The following is a 22898-nucleotide window of genomic DNA, read 5'->3' as shown; positions in this document are numbered from 1 at the left end:
CACTGTTTTCCACATTTTATAAATCTCCCTAATATCACTTGACATGAGGGATTCCTCTGCCTTTTTCTCCTCCTTTGCAGATGAGATCTCCTCTGTAACCTCTTGCTGTTGGGTGATGACCACCCACAATCCTCCAGAAAGAGAGAGAGAGAGAGAGAGAGACAGAGAGACAGAGAGAGAGAGAGAGAGAGAGAGACAGAGACTCATTGGGTCACTTGTGATCATATGATGTCTGGTGTCACACACTACTTGTATTGCAAGACATCACTCGTATATCAAGTTAAAACTTATTTGAAACATTTGCTCATCTTGTAGAACACTCACAAAACAAGTTACTTACAATTCAAGATTTATTGTATCTCCAAACAAGCTAATCATTATTGACTATAGTCTTGCTGGGAACTCTTAAACACAGGGGTCAGGATAAAAGTGCTTTGTTTACTAGTTAGTTAAGTGGTTACTTTTCTACATACTACATATGATGAAGGCAGAGGTCATGTAACTGGCTTGAAGGTTACTTAAATTAGTTTCTCAGGATGCCTTTTCTAAACAGTTTTGGGTTACTGTTAATATCTGTTTTACACCTGGAGTCTTATGACTATTACAAAAGTGTTTCATAAAAACCAAACTATGGAAGTAAATAGGATGCAGAATTCTCTATCTGGCTCAATAGAGGTGACCTTTGCAATTCTAAGAGAAGAGCATTGTTTTTAAAACTCCAACAATCATCAGCCAGGTATGGTGGTGCACACCCATAATTCTAGCACTTGAGAGGCTGAGACAGGATTGCTGTGCATTTGAGGCCAGCCTGGGTTGCACAGAATATTCAAGTCCATTGTGCATTACATCTTATTTTAGAAAAAATAATCCTAAAATTCATTTTGACTTAGAAGAGACAGAATAGCAAAAGCAATTCTGAGCAACAAAGGCAAGACAAGGGCCATCACCATCCCTGTGTTGAAATTATATGATAAAGCTACAGTGATAAAAACAGCATGGTATAGGCAAACAAAAAACATTCCTCAGGTCTGATAGAACGGATTAGAGATTCAGAACAACTCCACACACACTCATCCATCTTGTCTTTGACCAAACAACCAAACAACTTCTCTGGAAGAAAGATAGCCTCTTCAATCAATGCCACTGGAAAAACTGGCCTCTGAAAAACTGCTGAAGATTAAAACTAGACTCATCTCATTCAGCATGCACTAAACTAAAATCAAAATGGATTAAAGATCTAACTATTAAAATAGAAACACTAAATCTGCTGGAAAATAGAATATGTAGAACTCTTGAATTCGTAGGTGTAGGAAAAGACTTTATGAACAAAACCCTGATCACAAAGGAAATATTACAAAGAATGAACACCTGGAATCTCATCTTATTAAAAAGGTTTTGCACAGTAAAACAAAATACAAAACATAAAAACAAAAACACCAACAGATTGAAGAGTCAAACCACAGAGTGGGAAAATTTTTTCAGCTGTTCCTCAGACAAAGATCCCTGATCTACTTTTCCCTGCTCTCCCAGAGCCTATAGTAATAATAAACAATCGTGGTGATGATAGCATCTTAACCATAAAGTCCCTTTTGCATGTCAGACACTATACTAAAAGTTTCTGTGAATTATCCTATAAAAATTGATGGCAATAATTCTATGAAAGAGATATTGTTATCCACATTTGGTGAATGAACAAACTTTGATTCAGAGATGTTTATGTATGGCTCATTCAAGAATACTCAACAGAGAGCCAACATTGGTTTCTCACTCTAGATTGCATGGTATTAACCATTAAACCATCATCATTTTCCCTGAACCAGGGGCCATATCAGAGACTGCCTGTTGTCCCTTTAGTTTCACTCTCCTCTTATTTTAACAACAGAAGCCACACAATTTAATAAAGGTGTGAACTTTTCAAAGCTTAAAGCAAAGTCATTGCAATAGATTTGGGAGAAAAGACTAGGTTCTTTAGATCTCCCCATCAAATGTTGTACCATTTCTGAAAAGCCTTGCTAAATAAATAACCAAGGGGAATAGTTTTACAATAACTTTTCTCTTCACACACACACAAACACACACACACACACACACACACACACACACACACACACCACCTCTTAAGTACTTGATATTTTTCTTCTCCATATGGTAAAGTCTCTTAGTTCTCTCTTCAGGTATCAGTTTCATAATTAAGCAGACATCAGTGGCCCACTTTCTAAACACTGATAGCACGTTTGTGTGTCAATAGTTATTTGGGAAGTCAGAAGACTCAAAATATTTTTGTGAAACTTCTATAGTTAAGCACGGGCATTGAAGGTGCTGTCAAAGCCATCTCTGAATTAAGGTAAATTCAAATGACAGAAAATAGACCTGGTATACAATTCCTTTAGTAGTTTCCTTTAAATTCAGCACACTGATTTCTTTTATCTCCCTAAATCATTATGGGCCTGAGAATTTCACCAATCCAGCAACCAAAACAAAGGGAAACTTGCATATGGTAGTCTAATCCTAGATTACATTTCAAGTCAATAATATTAGAGAGCCATAATAAATGGTATTGATGCCATAAACAAAGCACTATGATTTAGATCATCTAATTTAACTGGTAGTTAATGAAAATCTCTTAAACTAAGTTGCTCTACTGTGTTAATTGGAGGTTAAGAAAGAGAAAGAACAATTTTCTTCTCTAATATTAGTTAGATGATCCATGTTTGGAATAGCTAAAAAGTAATTCAGCCTATGATTCCCATGCCAGCACAAAAAGTGTTTTTCTAAAATGGTCAAAACCCAGGAAGACTTGGTTACTTGTAGTCTGAAGTCATATTATGTTTGGTCCTAACAGAAACTTAAAATTCAGGAGCTTTAACATTAAAAATACACTTATTAGCATTTACTGAAATGTTGAAAAATCAAATAACATAGGCCATATTCCCATATGACAAAAAATAGGAAGACAAAAAATAGGAAGACAAATAATATCTGCCCCAATTAATGTGCTCCCAAAAAGATTCCATCAATTTGACCCATTTTTACCACTAAAGTTGTAGAGACAACAAGAACTCCTAGATCATCTTTACACTACAGATCACAATCTTGTTTTTCATCCTGAAATTCTCCATTAAATTAGTAAAATCCTGGGGAGATAGAGTTGGATATCCTGGGTTTCAGCTTCCCTATTTGAAAAAGAATGGGGTGGACACAAATTACTCTCTCACATATCCTACCATTCTAGAAAATATTAACAATCCACACATTGAGAGAAAGGGGAAGAATTAGCAAATAGTGCCTTTGGTTAGCTATTTGGGAAAATAAAGCCAACTGAGATCTGAGTTTCACATCATGCACCAATTCATCTCCAGTTGGAAAAGTATGTACATGACAAAAATTCATCCAAAAAATGAGAAGAAAATATATACTTGTGCATTACTCACCTTTCCTCTCACACACACAATTTAAAGGAGAAGGATTGATTTAACTCACAGTTTCAGAAATTTCAGTTTATGCTTAGCTGGCTCTAAAGCGGGAACAGCATGGTAGAAGAACATGACAAAAGAAAGCTTTTGACCTTGTGATGGCCAGAAACAACAACAACATGAAAATGCAAGCACCAAAGCAAGAGATAAACCCTCTGAATATGTGCCCTAGTGACCCAGATACCCAACAGGGCCTCATGGCTTAACAGCATATTCTGCCATAAACTCATCAATGGGTCAATCCATTGATGAGTACAGCACTCTCATTATCTAATCACTTTTCCAAAGCCCCATGTCTGGGCTGGGGATTTAGCTCAGTGGCACCGTGGTGTCTGTCTCTCAAGTGCAAGGTCCTGAGTTTGATCCCTGGTACAAAAAAAAAAGGACCCATCTCTGAACACACGAGACATCAGGGAGATATTTAAGATCTAAACCATAACAACTTGAATGGCCTTCTCTTAAATTTTTGGAATATAAAAATGAAAAAATGGAAATAGAGCTTTATCAAGTGGGGAGGGGAAGAAGGGTCAAAGGGAGGGGAGAGGAAGGAGACAATAAAATAATTAATATGAGTTATGTACATGCATAAATTCCTTATGATGAATGTGATCATTATGTACTGCAAACTTGTACTAATAAGAAAGTGGAAAAATTCACAAATGAAAATATGAGGAAACTTTCTCTGAAAAATACAGAAAACCAGTATATATAGAAATATTAGCAAACATAACAGGCAAAATGCAGATTGAGAAAGATATAAAAAGATGAAAACAACACTCTGTATCTTATTTCCCATTTGACATCTCCCTCTCTCAGTCCTTAGCAAGACAGAAGACCGTAAGCAACCATATATTCAGTCAGTAGTCAGTGGGAAAGAGTTTAAATTCATAGCTCTGTTAAGCACATTATGATTCCACAACCAGTGAGAGGCTTGTAGTTGAAGGAAATGCAGAACCTAATTGGAGTCATTTGCCGAAAACATTGGTAATCAGAAATAAGGCTTTATTCTGGAGTTCCTCATAGGGAGGGGTGACTAGATTCCCTCCCAAAAGAAATCTGGAGAAAGTGGAGGCAGGGGATAAAGAAGAGAAAATCTGGCAATCAACATTTTCTGCAGATAAGCCCTCCAGGAACAGCTGGAGAAATTTCCTGCGGGAAGTTGGACTGGACATCTAATCCAGCCAGCACATGGCAGTTGTTGGCCTTTCCTGACACACTCTGTACCTTCTCAACCATCCCAGGCCTTGGCCAGATTTAATCACCAGCTCCAACCTGATATGGAATCCACTACCCTGGTGTTTTGCTTTTGTTACTGATTGCAGCCATCCAGACCATATGGTACAGGCAAGATCTGTACCTCAGGCAGACCACCCTAATCCTGCTCATCCAGCAGTAGCTACTGCTGCCTCAGTCGCACTCTATCATTTTTACCTCCATAGCACCTATTATTGCTGCCTTTGTGGAAGGTGTTTTGCTTATTTTGTTTTCTGGGGTGCTGGGGATGGAACTTCATCCATGCTAGGCAGGTGCTTCACCACTGAGATCCACCCCCAGACTGGCACCTTTGTTTTTACTCTCAACTCTGTTGCCATTTCCCAACTGAGGATATATCTAGATTCTCCAAACATGCGTGATGAAAGTAATGGATAAATGGTTCCATTCCAAAGAGAAGTGGGCAGTATGAAGTATGGAGAAGGAAGAGAGCAAGTGGCAGTATTAAATGGATTATCAAAGACACTGACCTTGATGCTGATGAGGTAGCCAAAGAAGAAGGAAAGAGGATCAAGCAAAGTTCTAGCCAGAAGTGGAGACCTAGACATTGCCAGAGAAATGGCACATGGTGCTGAGGAACCCATCATCTTTCATGCTGTGCACTCTGATGGAATTCCTGTCTTAATTAGGGAGGGGGGAAACTTGAGCAATTCATTTACTATGAAGAAGATAAAAGACCTTCAAAGGACAGCAAAAAGTCCTCAGGCCTGTGCCCAAGAAGCATTCTGCCAGGGAGGCTATGGTACAGGCATCAAAGGCTTCAACAAAGGAGGAGATTGCCATCTCCTTGAAGACAAGAAGGAAGAAAAACCTGAGGGGAAGCAAAATCTTTATGTCCATGAAGTTCTCAGGAAATGTATGATTAAGTTGGAGCACTTGCAAACTTCTTTCTATTCTTGTCCAATGCAGTTAGGAAGAAACTTAATGCCTGCAAAGAAATCCAGGTAAAATAAACAAAATACAATGTGAATACCATAAAGCAATTCATGACACTAGATACAATATTGGTGTGATTATCAACTTCTGTTTGGAAAAATACAAAATCATCAATGAAATACATGGATGTGTAGAAGGTAAAATAAGTGGAAATCAGTTGCTGAGGAGGCTGTTATCACAGAAAGGCAAAACTTAATAATATAAAGTCTGAAGGTAAATATTCCCTAAAGGAACTCCTCCTTTGGTAGCAAAACGTTTTAACAGTACATAATTTCTCAGGAAAGTGGTAAAAAAAAGAACCAATTTTAGAGCACCTGAAAAAAGTTGGATCAAAATCTCAGAGGTTGAGAAGATTCAGAATGGCAGGCTAGAACCTCATAGCAGATCATAGCTACTGTTATACCTGGCATCAAGATCCTGGAAAGCAACTACTTAGAAGAAAGAGAAAACAAGCTCTAAGTATTAAGATAGAGGCAATAGGAAAGATAATAGTCACAGAAAAACAGAACAATGAGCTGAAAAGAACAAAGCAGTCTGGATTTCTAACTCTGACTCCCAGGGTGGGGAAGCAATATGACTCTGTAATCACAATGGGGCAACCTTTTGAAAGAAGGCTGGACACTAAGAAGTCCTTCAAACAAAAATGGAAGAGATATCCTTCCCAATGAATGCACAATTCTCAGCATAGAAAAACAACAAGTATGAAAACACAAGGAAACATGACTCCTCCAGATGCCCATAACTTACTGAAAACTGTTTACAAAGATATCAAAGTGGATGAAATGCCAAAGAATTCAAAAGAAAGATTTTTCAGATGATTAATAACTTCATAGAGGATACAAACAAACAGCTGAATGAACTAAGGAATACAACAAAAGATATGAAGTAGAAATTCAACAATGAGATAGAGATTCTGAAGAAGAATCAAACAAAAAACTTGGAAATGAATGCATAATAAGCTAAATTAAAAATTCATTCAGTGGAAAGTCTCACCAGTATAATCAAGCAGAAGACAGAATTTCAGTGCTTGAAGATACAGTTGAAGAATTATTACACCAGACAGTACAAAAGAAAAGCAAAACAAGAAATTATGAGGAAAACACCCAAGAATGCTAGGACACATTTACAAGATGAATCATGAATTTTTCATGTACAGGAGGTTGCCAAGGTTGAGAATAATAGTGTAAAAATCTATTTGACAAAACAATAACAGAAAATTTTCTAAATCTTAGGAAAGATACAGACATCCAGGTAGGGAGACATTTAAAACCCCAAACAAGTACAACCAGAAAAGAAACTTCCCGTGCTACATTATAGTTAAAATGTCAAGAGTACAGATGAAGGCAAGAATATTGAAAGCTGCAAGAGAGAAATGCCAAGTCACATATAGAAGCAAACCCATCAGAATAACTTCAATCTTCTCTGCAGAAACTCTAAAGGCCAGGAGGGAATGGGATGATGTATTTCAAGGCCTGAAAAAATATCAGTAAAACTAAATTACTGTATCCAGCAAAACTATCATTCAAAATTGAAGAAGAATAAAGGACTTTCAAGACAGCCACAAACTAAAGAAATTCCTGGCCAATAAGCCACCACTGCAGAAGATACCTAAGGGAATCTTACTCAAAGATGAAGAGTAGATAAGCTATAGAGAATTAGCAAAGAATCAAATATTAGAAAAACAATCTAGTACATAAATTTCTACAATAAATATCAATGTAAATAGTTTTAATCCTCCAGTTAAAAGACACAGGCTGGAAAATCAGGTTAAAAATAATACCCAAATCCTTGCTGCTTTCAAGAAACACAATTCATTAGCAAAGACATACACAGACTAAAAGTAAAAGGATAGAAAACAATATTTTATGCAAACAGAACCTGAATGCAAACAGGAATAGCTATACTCATATTTAACAAAGCAGACTTCAAAACAAAAAGAGATAAGAGAAAGGTCAGTCCACATTAGTAAAGGCAACAATCCAAAAGAAGTTATTACAATTGTAAATATATATGCACTGAACATTGGTGCACCCAATTTCATAAAACTAATAAGACTTGACATAAAGGGACACATAGTTCACAATACAAAAATAGTGGGTGACCTTAACACTATACTCTCATTGATAGATAGGTCATCTGGACAAAAAAAGCCAACAAAGAAACATCAGAGTTAAACTACACTATAGAGCAAATGGACTTAACGTGTGTCTACAGAGCATTTAATTCAAAAACTACAAGATGCACATGCTTCTCAACAGCTCATGAAACACTTTCCAGAAACAGATCATATTTTAGGCCATAAAGCAAGCCTCACCAAATACAAAACAGTTGAAATAATTTCTCTCATATTATCAGATCATAGTGGAATGAAACTATAAAACAACAAGAAAAGGCTGCCTTCCTCACTTTCTCCTCACTGAGACACAATATTGACATCCACAACTTAAAAGAGGAGAGGTTTATTTTGGCTTACATTTTCAGTCCATGATCAACTGGTTCCAAAGGAGAACTACCACATTGGAAGGAGTTGGGAAAGGAAAGCTGTTCATAGCATGGGAATCAGGAAAGCGAGACAGAAAGGAGGGTCAGGGAAGGAGATACACCATACCAGGTCACACCCACACTAACCCACCTCTTCTGCCAGATCCAACCTCTAAGATCCAACTATCAAGTCAGCTATAGTACCCTAATGATCCGATTACCTTCCCAAAGCCCCATCTCTAAATACATGATGCTACTGAAGGACATTCTTGGTCTAAAGCATAACAGAGAAACTATAAAAGCTCTACAAACACATAGAACAATTCACTTTTGAATGATCAGTGACTCATTGAAGAAATCAAAGAGGAAATTTAAGTGTTCCTAATATCAAATAAAAACAAAAACACAACATACCAGAGTCTCTGAGATACAGCAAAGGCAGTTCTAAGAAGGAAGTTTACAACTATTGTTACTTACATCCAAAAATCAAAGGGGACTCAAATAAATGATCTAATGATGCATCTCAAGGTCTTGAAAAAACAAGAACAGAAGGAAGCTCCCCGCCTCCAGCCCAGGCTCCCAGGGCAGAGAAGCTCAGCTGGTCCCAGCACCCGGAAGGAAGCTCCCCCGCTGCCATCCCAGGCTCCTAGGGCAGAGAAGGTGAGCCGGTCCCAGCACCTGGAAGGAAGCTCCCCCACCGCCATCCCAAGCTCCTAGGGCAGAGAAGGTGAGCTGTGTGGGCGCCAGAAGCACCCCCCACCCCCTTGGAAATGAGAAAACACATAAACAAGCCTCAAAAACAGACTTCCAGATCACCTACAGCAACCTCAAAGGGAAACGAGATGGAACAATCTGATACTCAACCACCTGGACACTCTGAATTGGCAAGAAAAGAGGATCTGGGAAAAATGAAATCAGAAATAATTACTCAGATAACAGCAAAGATTGTGCTCATGGTGCAAGACATGATTAATAAATCTAGAGAGGACGCAGATAAAAAAATAGAGGATTTGAGGAACATGATGGAATCCCAACATAGGAAACAAATGGAATCCATAAAACAGATACAAACAGATTTCCAAGAGATTAAAAACTCCATCGAAAGTCTGTGCAGCAGAATGAACCAATGTGAGGACAGAATTTCAGATATAGAAGATAAGATTGCAATTAGTGACCAGGAAAAGAAAAATTGCTTTAAAATTGTAAGGGAACACGAGAAATCAATCCAGCAGCTGCTAGACGATGCAAAGAAGAATAACATAAGATTGATTGGAGTCAATGAAGAAAGAGGAGAGATTGCAGATGACATAAAAAAAACTGTTCACAGAAGTGATGGCAGAAAACTTCCCAAGGAGGGGAAAAGAACTTGACATACAGATAAGTGAGGCATATACGATTCCAGCTAGCCTTAATAAAAAAAAAATCTACACATAGGCATATAATAGTTAGGATTCCAGAAATCCAACAGAAGAACAAAATTCTACAAGCAGTGAGAGAAAAGAAACAAATCATATACAAAGGAAAGCCCATCAGAATCATAGCAGACTTCTCAATGCAAACCCTTAAGGCAAGAAGATCTTGGAGTGATATATTTCAAGCCCTAAAGGAAAATAGCCTCCAACCCAGATTGATGTACCCTGAAAAACTATCTTTCAAAATTGATGGAGAAATAAGATACTTTCATGATAAAGAGCACCTCAGGAACTTCATGAATACCAAACCAGCACTCCAAAATATTTTAGACAATACCCTAGGAAAAGACAATGAGGATCACAACCCCAGGAAACCCAGCAGAATGAATCCATTGGGCGTGACAAATTAAATGCAAAGGGGGAGAATCCCACAATAAGAAAAAGTCATGACAAGGCTTTTAAAACTTTTAACTTCATCTTCCTAATGAGTGTATAATTCAATCTTATTATTGTACTGATTAGTATTTTTCTGATTCTAGAGTTGCACACCATTCCTTGTGCTATACTGGCTATTTATCATCTTCTTATGTCTACATTTTAATTGGGTTGTCTATTAATGAGCTCTAAGAATTCTTTATATATTCTGCTCATAGGTTATATGCATTGTAAATATGGTCTGTTTAAGGACTACTTTTCATTTTAATGATGTCATTTAAAGTTCTAAATTTTGATGGAATCTCATTTATCAATTTTTTTCTTTTATACATCATGTGTTTTGTATCCTAGGTAGTTCTTGCCTACCCTGAATTCATAAATATTTTCCCTTATAATTTCTTCTTAAAGTTTTATACTTTTAGGCTTTCTTATTTAGGTTCATAGATCCCTTCAAGTTATTTTCATGTATGGAAATAAAGGGTTGAGGTTAATTTTTTATATACGGATACACCAGGTGTTCTAGTGCCGTTTGCTGAAGACAGTATCTCTTCCTCAGCTTTTGAATTGAGTTTATATTCTATAAAATGCTAATGTTAAATAATCTTTCAAAACTCAGTGGACCATATATGAGTGGTTCTATTTCTAGATTCTCTGTTTTATTCAAATGATCTATATGTCTTTCCTTACACCAACACTGCCTTGATTACTGTAGCTTTAGAAGAAGTCTTAAAATTAGGTACTAAATGTCTTCCAACACTGTTTTTGTCTTTTCTGGGTCCTTTGTACTCCTACATAACTTTTAAATTTCAATATCCAGTTCTTCATTTATAGCAAGTATACACAGACCTGAATTTTTATATATACCTTGTGTTTTCTGATCCTGCTAAATTCAAGTACAAGTTCTAGGGACTCCTACAAATTTCTTAGTATTTTCTCTGTAGATGATCATTTCATCTACATATAAAGATTTTGCTTCTGCCATGCCAATCCTATCCTAATTGTGTCATTTTATTGCCAGACTATTTTGATGGGGACTAGGTTTCAAAGTTTAATGGACAGATAAAGAGTAAGCATATCTGCCCTGGTTCCCCACCTTAAGGAGAAAGCATTATATCTTCTCCATTTATATAAGGTGTTCTCGCTGGAAGTATGGAGTATATGTCTTTAATCTGTTGAGAAGTTTCCATTCTACTTCTAGTCTCCTGACAGCTTTTATCATGAACAGCTGTAGAATTTAGTCCAATACTTTTTCTCCTACTAGTGACAGGATCATATGGCTTTTTCCTTTCCTCTGTTAAAATGATGACTTTTGGGGATGGATTTTCCAATGCTGAACCAACACTGCCATCCCTATAAGAAAACCGCTTTCTACATCCTGCCAGATCTGACTTCTAAGAGTTTGTTTTGTTAAACAAATTTCTATCTATGTTCATACTTTTTTCTTCTATTATCTTTATCCAGTTTTAGGATTAGCACAATGTTGATTTCCTAAAATGAGGGGAGAAGTGTTCCTTCTTTTTTCTGCTTTGTTTGATATATATTATCAGTTAAAATGTTTATGAGCCTGCTGTTGTCATATAGGTAGGTTTTCAAGCTAGGAATATACTTTCTTTAATAGGTGCTATTCTAATTTTATATTTCCTCCAGAGTTAACTTCATTAATTTGCCTTCCAAGGTACTTCTTAGAAGTTGTCAAATTTATTTCAAAAACGATTTTTGAAATATGCTTTCTATATCCTTTTAAATTCTGTAAAATCTGTGGTAATGTCTCCTAGATCTTAATATTGTAATTTCAAAAATGTATAACTGATATTGTGTAACAGGAAGAAATGGTCTAAAAGAGCAGGGAAAGTGGGAGGGGTAGGGGAAGGGAAAAAAAGGAAAGGAAAAAATATGAGAAGAGGAAAAAAAATGGAAACAAGGTCTTTGCAAATGGGGAAGGGTGGAGGGGGTGAAGGGAGGGCAAGGGAAGGGAAAAAAAATAAGAACCAAGATACTCATGTAAAGGTACAAGATCCCAATGATGAATGTAACTGTATTTTATACCTAAAATGTACGAATAAAGTTAATAGGGAAAAAAAGAGCTACCATTAGATAACTTCCCAATGGAAAAAAAATAAAAATAAAAAAATAAAGTGAAAAAATACAAGGACAAACAAAACTCAAATCCAATAAAAATTAGTCAAGATCAGAGCTGAAGTTTATATGATTGAGACTAAAAGGTACATAGCATCAATAAAACAGAGTTGGTTCTTTGAAAGATAAAAAGAAAACAATGAAAATCTCTTAGTCCAACTAACCAAAAGAAAGAGAAAAGACTCATATTAATACATTAGAGATGAAAAGGGGGCTGTTAAAACAGACACCACTGAAATCCAAGGGATTATTAGGGACTATTTTTGAAAACCTGCATTATAATAAATTGAATAATATAGAAGAAATGGATAAATTTCTAGACACCTATAACCTACCAAAACTGAACCAAGAAGATATAGAAAAACCTGAAGAGAACAATAACAAACAATGAGATTGAAGCAGTAATAAAACGTCTCCCAACAAAGAAAAGCCTAGGCTCAGATGGGTTCACTGCTGAATTTTCCGGACCTTTATAGAGGAACTAACACCAATGTTCCTCAAACTATTCCATGAAGTGGAAAATGAAGGAATGCTTCCAAACCAATTATTTGAGCCCAACAGCACCATGAGATCAAAACTAGACAGAAACACTACCAAAAGACTAGAGAACATTCTCCTTGATAGCACAGATACAAAAATCCTTAATAAAATACTGAAACTGAAAACAACAACAACAACACATGGAAGAGACCATAGACTATGATCAAGTTGGTTTCATTACAGGGATGCAAGGGTGGTTCAATGTACACAAATAAACTCAATACACCACATAAATACAATCAAAGATAAAAATCACATGATCATGTCAATTTATACAGAAAAAGCATTCAACAAAATTTAGTATGGCTTCATGATGAAAAGCCCTGAAGAATCTAGATGTTGAATGATCATACCTCAGTATTGTAAAGGCCAAGCACAACAAATCTACAGCCAAGGTTAGTCTGAATGAGGCAAAAACTAAAATTCTTTCCTCTGAAATCAAGAATGAGGCAAGGATGTCTAATTGCACCACTTCTATCCCAATATAGGTATTTGAAATTTTAACTAGAGAAATTTGTCAAGAGAAAGAAATAAAAGGGATAAAGGTAAGAAATGAAGAAGTTGAATTATCTTTGTTTGCAAAATGATATACTCCTATACTTAGAAGACCCTAAAGACTCTCTCAGAAGACTTAGAGTTGATAAATAAATTTGTCAAAGTATCAAGATATAAAATTAACATTAAAAATCAATAGATTTTCTATACATCAATGACAGGCGGACTAGCTGATTGAGAAATGACGAAAACAATTCAACTCAATAGCTTCAAAAAAATAAAATACAATACCTAGTGATCAATCTAGCCAAGGAGGTGATGAAACTCTACAGTGAAAATTGCAGAACACTGAAGAAAGAAATTGAAGAAACCACTAGAAGATTGACAGATTCCCATGTTCATGGATTGGCAGGATTAATATTGTTAAGGTGGTCATATTATCAAAAGCAATCTAAAGATGTAATGTAGTCTTCATCAAAGTGCCAACAACATTCTTCACAGGTCCATAAAAAGTTCCTGAAATTCATATGGAATCACAAAAGACCAGAATAGCTAAAACAATTTTAAGCAAAAACTGTAAGGTTAGAGACATCACAATACTCAATTTGAAATTATACTACATAACCATAGTAACAAAACCAGAATGGTACTGACACAAAAATAGACACAAAAACCAATGAAAGAGAATACAGGACACAGAAACAAACCCACACAGGTACAACCATCTGATTCTGGACAAAGGTGGCAAAATAAACATTTGAGAAGGACTACCTATTTAACAAATGGTGCTAGGAGATCTGGATTATCCATATGTAAAGCAATGAAATTAGATTGCTCTATCTCACCCTGAACAAAAATCAATTCAAAACCAATCAAAGACCTAGATTCAAGGCCTGAAACTTTGAAACTGCTAAAAGAAAACACAGGGGACACATTCAAAGCCATAGACACAGAATAGGATTGAATAGTATAGGAAATAATAGTAGAAATCAACAAATGAGACTACATCAAATTAAAAAGTTTCTGTTCATCAAGGGAAACAAATACAGCCTAGAAAATGTGAAAAAATTTTGCCAGCCATTCTTCTGACAGAGGATTAATATCTACAATATATAAAGTACTCAAAAACTTAACACCAAAAAATTAAATAGCATAGTCAATATAAAAGCAAATGCATTGATTATATATTTCTCAAAAGAAGAATTAAGAATGGCCAATAAGAACAGGAAAAATGATCAACATGTACAGCCATTAGGGAAATGTAAATCAAAACTACACTGACAGAGTTTGATTCCAAGTACAAAAAAAACAAAAACAAAAACAACAAAACTACACTGAGATTCCATCTCATCCCAATCAGAATGGGTAGCATCATGAATACAAAAAAAACAATGTGTAAATACCAAATTGTTTCTGTGGTATGAGAAACTGAAAGTGTAAATGAGGACCAAATATATAATAGATATGGTGAAATAGGAAGAAAATGTTCAAAGGGGAAGGGAAACTAGGGTGGGGGTGAGGAAAGAAAAAAGGGAAAGAAAAAAATGAGAAAAGAAGGAAAAAACAGAAACAAAGCTTTTTTAAATAGCGAGAGGTTGGAGGGGTTGAAGGGAGAGAAGGGGAATGCAAAACAATAAGAATCAAGATATATCATGCACAGATACAAATTCCCAATGATGAATGTGATCATAATGCATACCTAAAATGTACCAATAAACTTAATGAATAACAAAAAATAATAAATGCTGGTGAAGACGCAGCTCTCTCTTTTTTTTTTTACAATCTGTATGCAATATTTATCAATTAAAACTGTGTCTTATGGTTTACAAAGATTCTAATTAGCAACAAAAATATAATTGACCTTAAAATCCTCATTGAGACTGAGGCTTCACATTGTCTTCAGAATTCTGAAGTGTGCTCCAGGCAGGGCGCGGGGCTGTGGTACACAGGACTAACACCTGCAAATGTGCAGGACTCAGAGCCTAAAAGGTTACACAGAGCCAAAGATTCTGGTCTCCTTTGGAAGGCTCACTCCCTAGTCCCAATTGTCCCTGTCTCCCAAGTTCCATCTCCAAGGCAAGTCTTCAGTTTATGACCTGGAGAATCTATTCTTGAAGGCTTTAATCATCTTGGCCATCATCAGGGCAATTATCTTCACATCCAATTTTCTAGGATCATAGGAAACAGTACTGCTGACCACTGGTGCCAAATGGGCACTGCTGGCACTGGGGCCATCACAGGCTGGCTCCTCCAGCCTGGAGTTCAAGTTGTTGCTACTGTCAGGAGTGTGGCTGCTTTCTGTGGTGTACAGGCTGGCTTAATCTGTGGCTTGACAGTGGACTTAGCACCTGTGTGCTAGTGGTGCTCAGAAACAACTGTGTCGCCCCTTCTGAGAGAACAGTGGTCTTGGCTCACCTTTACTGTTCAGCTATCATTCTCCACTTTGAAAGTATTCAGGTGTAGGGCTGTGGGTGTGGTTCAGTGGTCAAGTGCTTGCCTTGCATGCACTAGGGTTTGACTTTCTCATGGATAGCTACTCCTCCTGTTTCAAACTTCTCCTGCCTCTGCCAGACATCACAAGGTGGCTTGGCCACAGAGTTAACAAAGGCCATCTTTGGTTGTCTACCTTTGGGCTTATTGGCATGTGTAGATTGGATATACTTTGTTAGAACTTGTAGCTGCAGCTCTCGAGCATCCTGAAGCCACAGATACATCTCCTGCTGTGACTCATACTCTTCTGGTCTTTCCTCTTTAAAGTCGTGGTGACAATGAACTTTCCATAATTGACCTGTTTCTTCAATTAAAACATAATTGTATTCCTCTATGCGATACAGCTGGTCAGGTGTACGCCTCTCCAAAATGGGTTCAAGAACAGAATAGGGGATTCCTCCCCCTTCAAAGATGGAATCAATGTTTTTGAGTACACGGATGCACTGCTGGTGCAAAGTCATCATTTTTGGGAGATAGGCACACTTGGAACTGGAGTATATCTGCATCTTGGAGCTCATTCTTGACGCAGTGAATCCAGCTTCTTCTTCTTGAGGTGAAGAGAGTGCTTTTCACTGTGGCTGCGAGGAGGACATGAATTTAAAGGAAGGAAGTGGGTGGTAATTGGCCTGGATTGTGGATAATGGGAGGTCTGGCAACACTGGCAATGCTTCGGTGGGGACCTTTCTCAGCCTGGCTGAATCAGCTCCAGTTGGCTGCAGCTTTTCAGATTTGTTTTCATTCTCCTTGGGCAATTTCTGAACTGAGTCCAAGTTTTTACTAGTGCTTTTAGAATCACTTTTTTAAAGTTTTTCTTCCCCAGCTGCTGAGGTTGAAGTTTTCACAATCTTCTTTTTCTTGTGGGGCTGGTCATAGCTGAGGTATGATTTAAACGACATGGTGGGCTGATCAATTTCATCATCCATGTCTGCCTACTCTACTTTAGGAAGTGAGCCCAGGGACTTTCTATCCAAATTAGAAGTTTTTACTTTCCCTTCTTGAGCCTTGAGATTGTTAGAAACCTTTTCTCTTGTTTTGGACAGGTCTCCCACCCCTTTTCCTATGTCCAAGCCATGTGCACTTTGCTTGTTTTTGTCTGACTTGGTTTTTTTGGAGTCCTTGTGCTTTGACGTTTTAAGGTGGTTGTCTGAAGCAAACTCCACAGAGGGTAAACACTTCTTTTTGAGGCTACTGCCTTCTCTTCCCTTCTCTTTCCTGACAGCACTAGAGTGCAGTTTCTCCTTGGTGCTGTCCCCTCAGGGCATCCTTTGGTTTTCCTCTCTGGAGAGGGTCTTGTGCAGTTTTTCTGTGCCCAAAGAGGACTTCTCATCACTCTTGGCTTTTCTGGAGCATTTCTCCTTATGGGAAGATTTGTGCTCCTTGTTTGGGTTCACAGTCCCTTTCCCCTGGGGTTTACCCAGGTGTTGGTCTTGGCTGGCCACCAGTCTGTCCTGAAAGGCATTACTGTGGCCTTTTCCAGGTTTCTGATGTGGAACAGTAGGCTCATGGTCCTCCTCTGGGGACCTGTAATGGTCTGTGTACATCTGATGAGGACTGCCAGAGGACAGAGGGGACTGGGCATGGCCATAGTCAGAAGATTCAGGGTCTGAAGAGTACATTAGTGACACTCTGAGACACCTCTTTCTCTCATCTCTCCTCTCATGACTGTGAGACACTTTGTGAGATCTTTCGAGCTCTGGGAGCTTTATGTGTTTTTTCTGTCTGCGTTCAGGGCTATAGGATCAGCTGCCAGAAGCTTTCCAGTTTTCCTGGTAGTCCTCTTCCATCTCCTCCTCCCTCTGAAGAGCTTCCAGAGGGCGCTTTTTTGAATTGCTCCTCTCAAAGTCCTGTTCCTCAGCCTCATTGTTTCTGAGAAATGTTCTTACCATTCGACAGGCAACAGCTTCTTCCACTGGGCCACGAGGTCCCTGGCAAAGCTCCCAACTTGCTCATGCTTTTGAAAGCTATTTACTGTTTTCCCGACCCCAGTCTCTGCAAGAATGTCTAATGTAATAGGTAAGGTGGAGAGTTTCTTCAAATATTTCCATAGCTTCTTGCCAAGTGGGTGATCTTGTGCAAGTCAGTGACCTCTCTGAACCTGAATCACTTCATCACTTGCAGCGAGGAGAACCTGGAGCCCTCCCTGGAAGGCAGGAAAGGCAAGAGGGGTAGGAAGGGTCTCTAACCACAACTTCTGTCCCCACCGCACCCGCTCCTGGACTACAGCTGTGATGGGAGTTCATCTCCCTTGGTCCTTCTTGGGGTCTGGGTTTGCAGCCAGGCGAGCTTGCAGCTTCTCCACAAGTTGGAGTGTCGACTCCTCTTGCCATCACTGTGACTGGCTTGGCCTCCTCGCCGGAACTGTAGAAAAAAAGAAACCTTTCTAAACTGCTTGTGGGAATGCAAATTAGTACTGCCACTATGTAAATTATTATGGAGGTTTCTCTCAAAACTAAAAATAGAGTTACCATTTAAACTAGGTATACTACTGCTTGGTATATACCCCTGTTTATTATGGCACAATTCACAATAGACAAGATATGGAACCAACCTAAGTGTCCATCAACAGATAAATAAAGAAAATGTATACATACCAAGAGTATTGTTGAGTTATAATGAAGAAACTTAACGTCATTTGCAGGAAAATTGAGGGATCTTGATACTATCATGTTGAGCAAAATAAGACAGATAAATATCACACGTTCTTTTTAACTTGTGGAATATAACACAGATGACATGAAAGTAGAAGTGAAACTGTTATTAAACAACAGGAAAGGAATAAGGGGAGAGTAAAAGGTGTAAGCAAGAATTATGAGATGATATCAAAATATAGTGTACTCATTGAAACCTAATATTTTATAAAATCAATATAATAATAATTATGAAAATATTTTGGAAATTTTAAAGTTATATCAGATGCTGGTGAGCTATTGAGTTCCACAGAAGTTCTCTTTGAACCCAAGGAATATTTCTCAAATGAGGTATTGACTAAAACATATAATGAGGTCACAGGTAGAAGATTTTGATGTCTTTCTTTCTCATAGGCCAGATTATAGGCTGCATTGGATGCCAAATATATCGAGTTAAAGGAAGAATGCTCACTTTGAAATGTATTCAACAGCAGAAAAGCAAAAGAAATGGAACTTCTAGAACAGTATACAAAACAACTTCCAATAACTTATTTTCCAATTTTCATTGTACTCTTGAACTGCTTGAGTTTGAAATGCTAAGTGGAATTGTTGTAACTAAAGTTCTCAAAATTCTTTAATTAGGGTTCTTCTGTGAGCATCTGGTCTGAAGACAAGTAATAGACATGGCATGGCAAGACAAATTCATTCCTAAGTATTTGATTTTTTTTGGATGTTATTGTGAAAGGTGTGGTTTTCCTAATTTCTCTCTCAGTGAGTTTGTTATTTGTATACTGGAATGCTATTGATTTTTGTGTTGACTTTGTATACAGCTACACTACTGAGTTTGGTTATTAAATCTAGAAGTCTTATGGAGGAGTTTTTTGTGGTCTTCTATGTAGATTATGTCATCTAAAAACAATGATAATTTAATTTTTTATCCAATCTTTTCCTATCCATATTCCTTTTATTTCTTTCTCTTGTCTACTGGCTCTAGCTAATGTTTCCAGAACTATATTGAATAAGAGTGGTCATAGTGGACATCTTTATCCTATTCCTGATTTTAGAGTGAAAGCTTTCAGTTCTTGACCATTTAGTATGATGATTGGTTTGTTGTAGATGGCTTTTATTAGATTGAGATAAAAAACATCTATTCCAGTTTTCTATAGGGATGGTATCATGAATGGGTGTTCGACTTTCATATTTTTTGAATTCTTTTATTGGTACATTTTAGGTATACAATATAATGACATTCATCATTGGAAATTTGCACCTTTACAAATCTCTCTTGGTTCTCATTTTCCCCTTACCCTGCCCTCCCTTCAACACCTCCATCCCTCCCTATTTACAAAGACTTTGTTTCCATTTTTCCATTTTCTAATATTAATTCCATTCCCTTCTCTTATTTCCCCTACCCCTCCCACTACCCCTTTCCCTTTCCCCCCTTTCTTCCTATTTCACATTATCTATTATACCTTTTAGTCCTTATTTATACTTTCAGTTTCTCACAATAGAGAGACTATTTGGTATTTATACATGTGTGTCCTATTTATTTCACTTAAGAGTATTGCCTCAATGTGCATCCATTTAGCTATAAATGTCTCTAATTTCTCATTTTTTATGGCTGAGTAGTACTCCATTTAAAAAAAAAACACATTTTCTTTATCCAGTCTCCAGCTGATGGACACTTGGGCTGTTTCCAAGTTTTAGCTATTACAAATTGTGCTGCTATGAACATGGATGCCCATATATCACTGTGGTATGATTCTTTTAATTCTTTGAGGAAGATACCCAGCAGGGGAATAGCTGGGTCAAATGGGACTTCCAGTCCTAGTTCTTTGAGGTATCTCCATACTGATTTCCACAGTGGTTGCACCAGCCTACACTCCCACCAGCAGTGGAGCAATGTTCCTCTTTCCCCACTGCCCCGCTAGCATTTGTTATTGGTTGATTTCATGATAGCAGCCATTCTTTCTGGAGTGAGGTGGAATCTCAGCGTTGTTTTCATTTGAATCTCTCGAATGACCAGTGATGGTGAACATTTTTTCATGTATTTATTTGCTATTTCAACTTCTTTGACTGAGAAATGTCTGTTCATTTCAGATGCCCATTTTTGGATTAGGTCTATAAATTTGGGTAGTCTAATCTTTTTAAGTTCTTTATAGATTGGAGATAGTAGGCCTTTGTCTGAGGAATAGCAGGTGAAGATTTTTTCCCACATTGTGGGTTGTCTCTTCACACTGCTGGTGGTTTCTCTTGCTGTGCAGAAGCCTTTTAATAAGAAGAGATCCCACTTGTTAATTGTCTGTGCTAGTTCATGGGCAACTGAGGTTTTGTTCATAAAATCTTTTCCTACACCAATGTCTTCAAGGGTTCTACCTAACCTCTGTTCCAACTGGTTCAGAGTTTCTATTTTAATATTTAGATCGTTAATCCATTTTGATTTTAGTTTAGTGCATGGTGAGAGTTACAGGTCTAGTTTGAATCTTTGGCAAGTTGAAGCCCAATTTTTCCAGCACCATTTATTAAAGAGGCTATCTTTCCTCCAGTGAGGGTATTTGGCTCCTTTGTCAAAGATGAGATGGCTGAGTGTGTCTGGTGTTGTTTCTGCATCTTCTAATCTGTTCCACTGGTCCTCAAGTCTGTTTCTTTGCCAGTACCATGCTGTTTTTATCACAGTAGCTTTGTAGTATAGTTGCAGGTTGGGGATTGTGATACCCCCTGCCATGTCTCTGTTACCTAGAATTTCTTTTGCTATTCTGTGTCTCTTCTTGTTCCAAATGAATTTTTGGATTGTTTTCTCAAGGTCCATGAAGTATGCTGCTGGGATCTCAATTGGAATTGCATTAAATCTATATAGCAGTTTTGGAAGTATGGCCATTTTCACTATATTAATCCTTCCTACCCAGGAGCAGGGGATGTCTGTCCATTTTCTGATATCATCTTCAATCTCTCTTTTCAGAGTGTCATAGTTTTCAGAGAAGAGGTCTTTGATTTCTTTCGTTAGGATGATTCCTAGGTATTTCAGTTTTTTGGATGCTATTGTGAAAGGAATTATTTGCCCTGTTTCTCTCTCAGTGAGTCTGTCATTGGTGTAGAGGAAAGCTATTGATTTTTGTGTGTTGGCCTTGTAACCAGCTACTTGACTGAATTTGGTTATTAAGTCTAGAAGGCTTTTGGTGGAGTTCTTGGGGTCTTCTATATAGAGTATCATGTCATCTGCAAAGAATGATAATTTGACTTCTTCATTACCTATCTTTATTCCTTTTATTTCTTTCTCTTGTCTAATTGCTGTGGCCAATGTTTCCAGAACTATACTGAACAAGAGTGGTGATAGTGGACATTCTTGTCTAGTTCCTGATTTTAGTGTGAAGGATTTCAGTTTTTGACCATTTAGTATGATATTGGCTGTTGGTTTTTCATAGATGGCTTCTATCAGTTTGAGGTAGAGACCATCTATTCCAATTTTTTGTAGGGTTTTTATCATAAATGCATGTTGGATTTTGTCAAATGCTTTTTCTGTATCTTTGGATATAATCATATGGTTTTTGTCCTTGGCTCTATTGATACAGTGTATTACATTGATCAATTTGCCTATGTTGTACCATCCCTACATCCCTGTGATGAATCCCACTTTGTCAGGGCATATGATCTTCTTGATGATCTTCTGGATTCTATTTGCCAGTATCTTATTAAGGATTTTTGCATCTATGATCATTAGTGAGATTGGCCTATAGTTCTCTTTTTTGGTTGGGTCTTTCTGTGCTTTGGGGATCAAGTTGATGCTTGCTTCCAGGAATGAATTTGGGAGTATTGCTTCCCTTTCAATTTCATTGAAGAGTTTCAACAGTAGTGGCAGTAGTTCCTCTCTAAATGTCTTGTAGAATTCAGCAGTGAAGCCATCAGGGCCCGGGCTTTCCTTAGGTGATAAGTTTTTAATTCCTTTTTCAATTTCATTGTTTGATATTGGCTTGTTTAGAATTTTTAGGTCTTCTTCATTAAACTTTGGTAATTCATATGTATCAAGGAATCTGTCCATTTCTTCTGTGTTTTCCATCTTATTGGCAAATAGGTTCTCAAAGTTGGTATTGATGGTAATCCTCTGGATTTCTGCTGAGTCTGTTGTAATTTCATCCTTTTCATTTCTAATTGCATGGATTTGGGCCTTTTCTTTCCTTTTTCTGATAAGGTTGGCTAAGGTTTTGTCAATTTTGTTGATTCTTTCGAAGAACCAACTCTTGGCTTCATTGATTTTTTTGTATCATTCTCTTTGTCTCCATTGCATTGATTTCTGCTTTGATCTTTATAATTTCCTCCCTTGTATGAGTTTTGGGTTTGTCCTGCTCTTCTTTTTCTAGAAGCTTGAGTTTCAGTATCAGGTCGTTTAATTGGGCTCATTTTGTTTTCCTAATATGTGTATTCACTGCTATGAATTTCCCTCATAAAACTGCTTTCATTGTGTCTCATAGATTATGCTATGTTTCATTGTCATTGTCATTTAATTGAAGAAAGTGTCTGATTTCTTCTTTCATTTCCTCTGTGACCCACTGGTTATTCAGAAGTGTGTTGTTCAGTTTCCATGTGTTTATGAAATTTTTCCAGTT

General features: G+C 37.3%; 1 pseudogene; it reads right to left on the bottom strand.

The window, feature by feature from the left end:
* Positions 1-15269: 15269 nt before the first annotated feature.
* Positions 15270-18021, bottom strand: LOC101716294 (elongin-A-like; annotated as a pseudogene).
* Positions 18022-22898: the final 4877 nt, after the last annotated feature.

The sequence above is a fragment of the Heterocephalus glaber genome, unplaced genomic scaffold (assembly GCF_053883595.1).
Source record: "Heterocephalus glaber isolate CG9 unplaced genomic scaffold, H.glaber_assembly_v1.0 deba00001729, whole genome shotgun sequence".
NCBI classification, from domain to species: Eukaryota; Metazoa; Chordata; class Mammalia; order Rodentia; family Bathyergidae; genus Heterocephalus; species Heterocephalus glaber.
The sequence above is the reverse complement of the archived record's forward strand: the minus strand, read 5'-3'. Positions and strand labels throughout refer to the sequence as shown.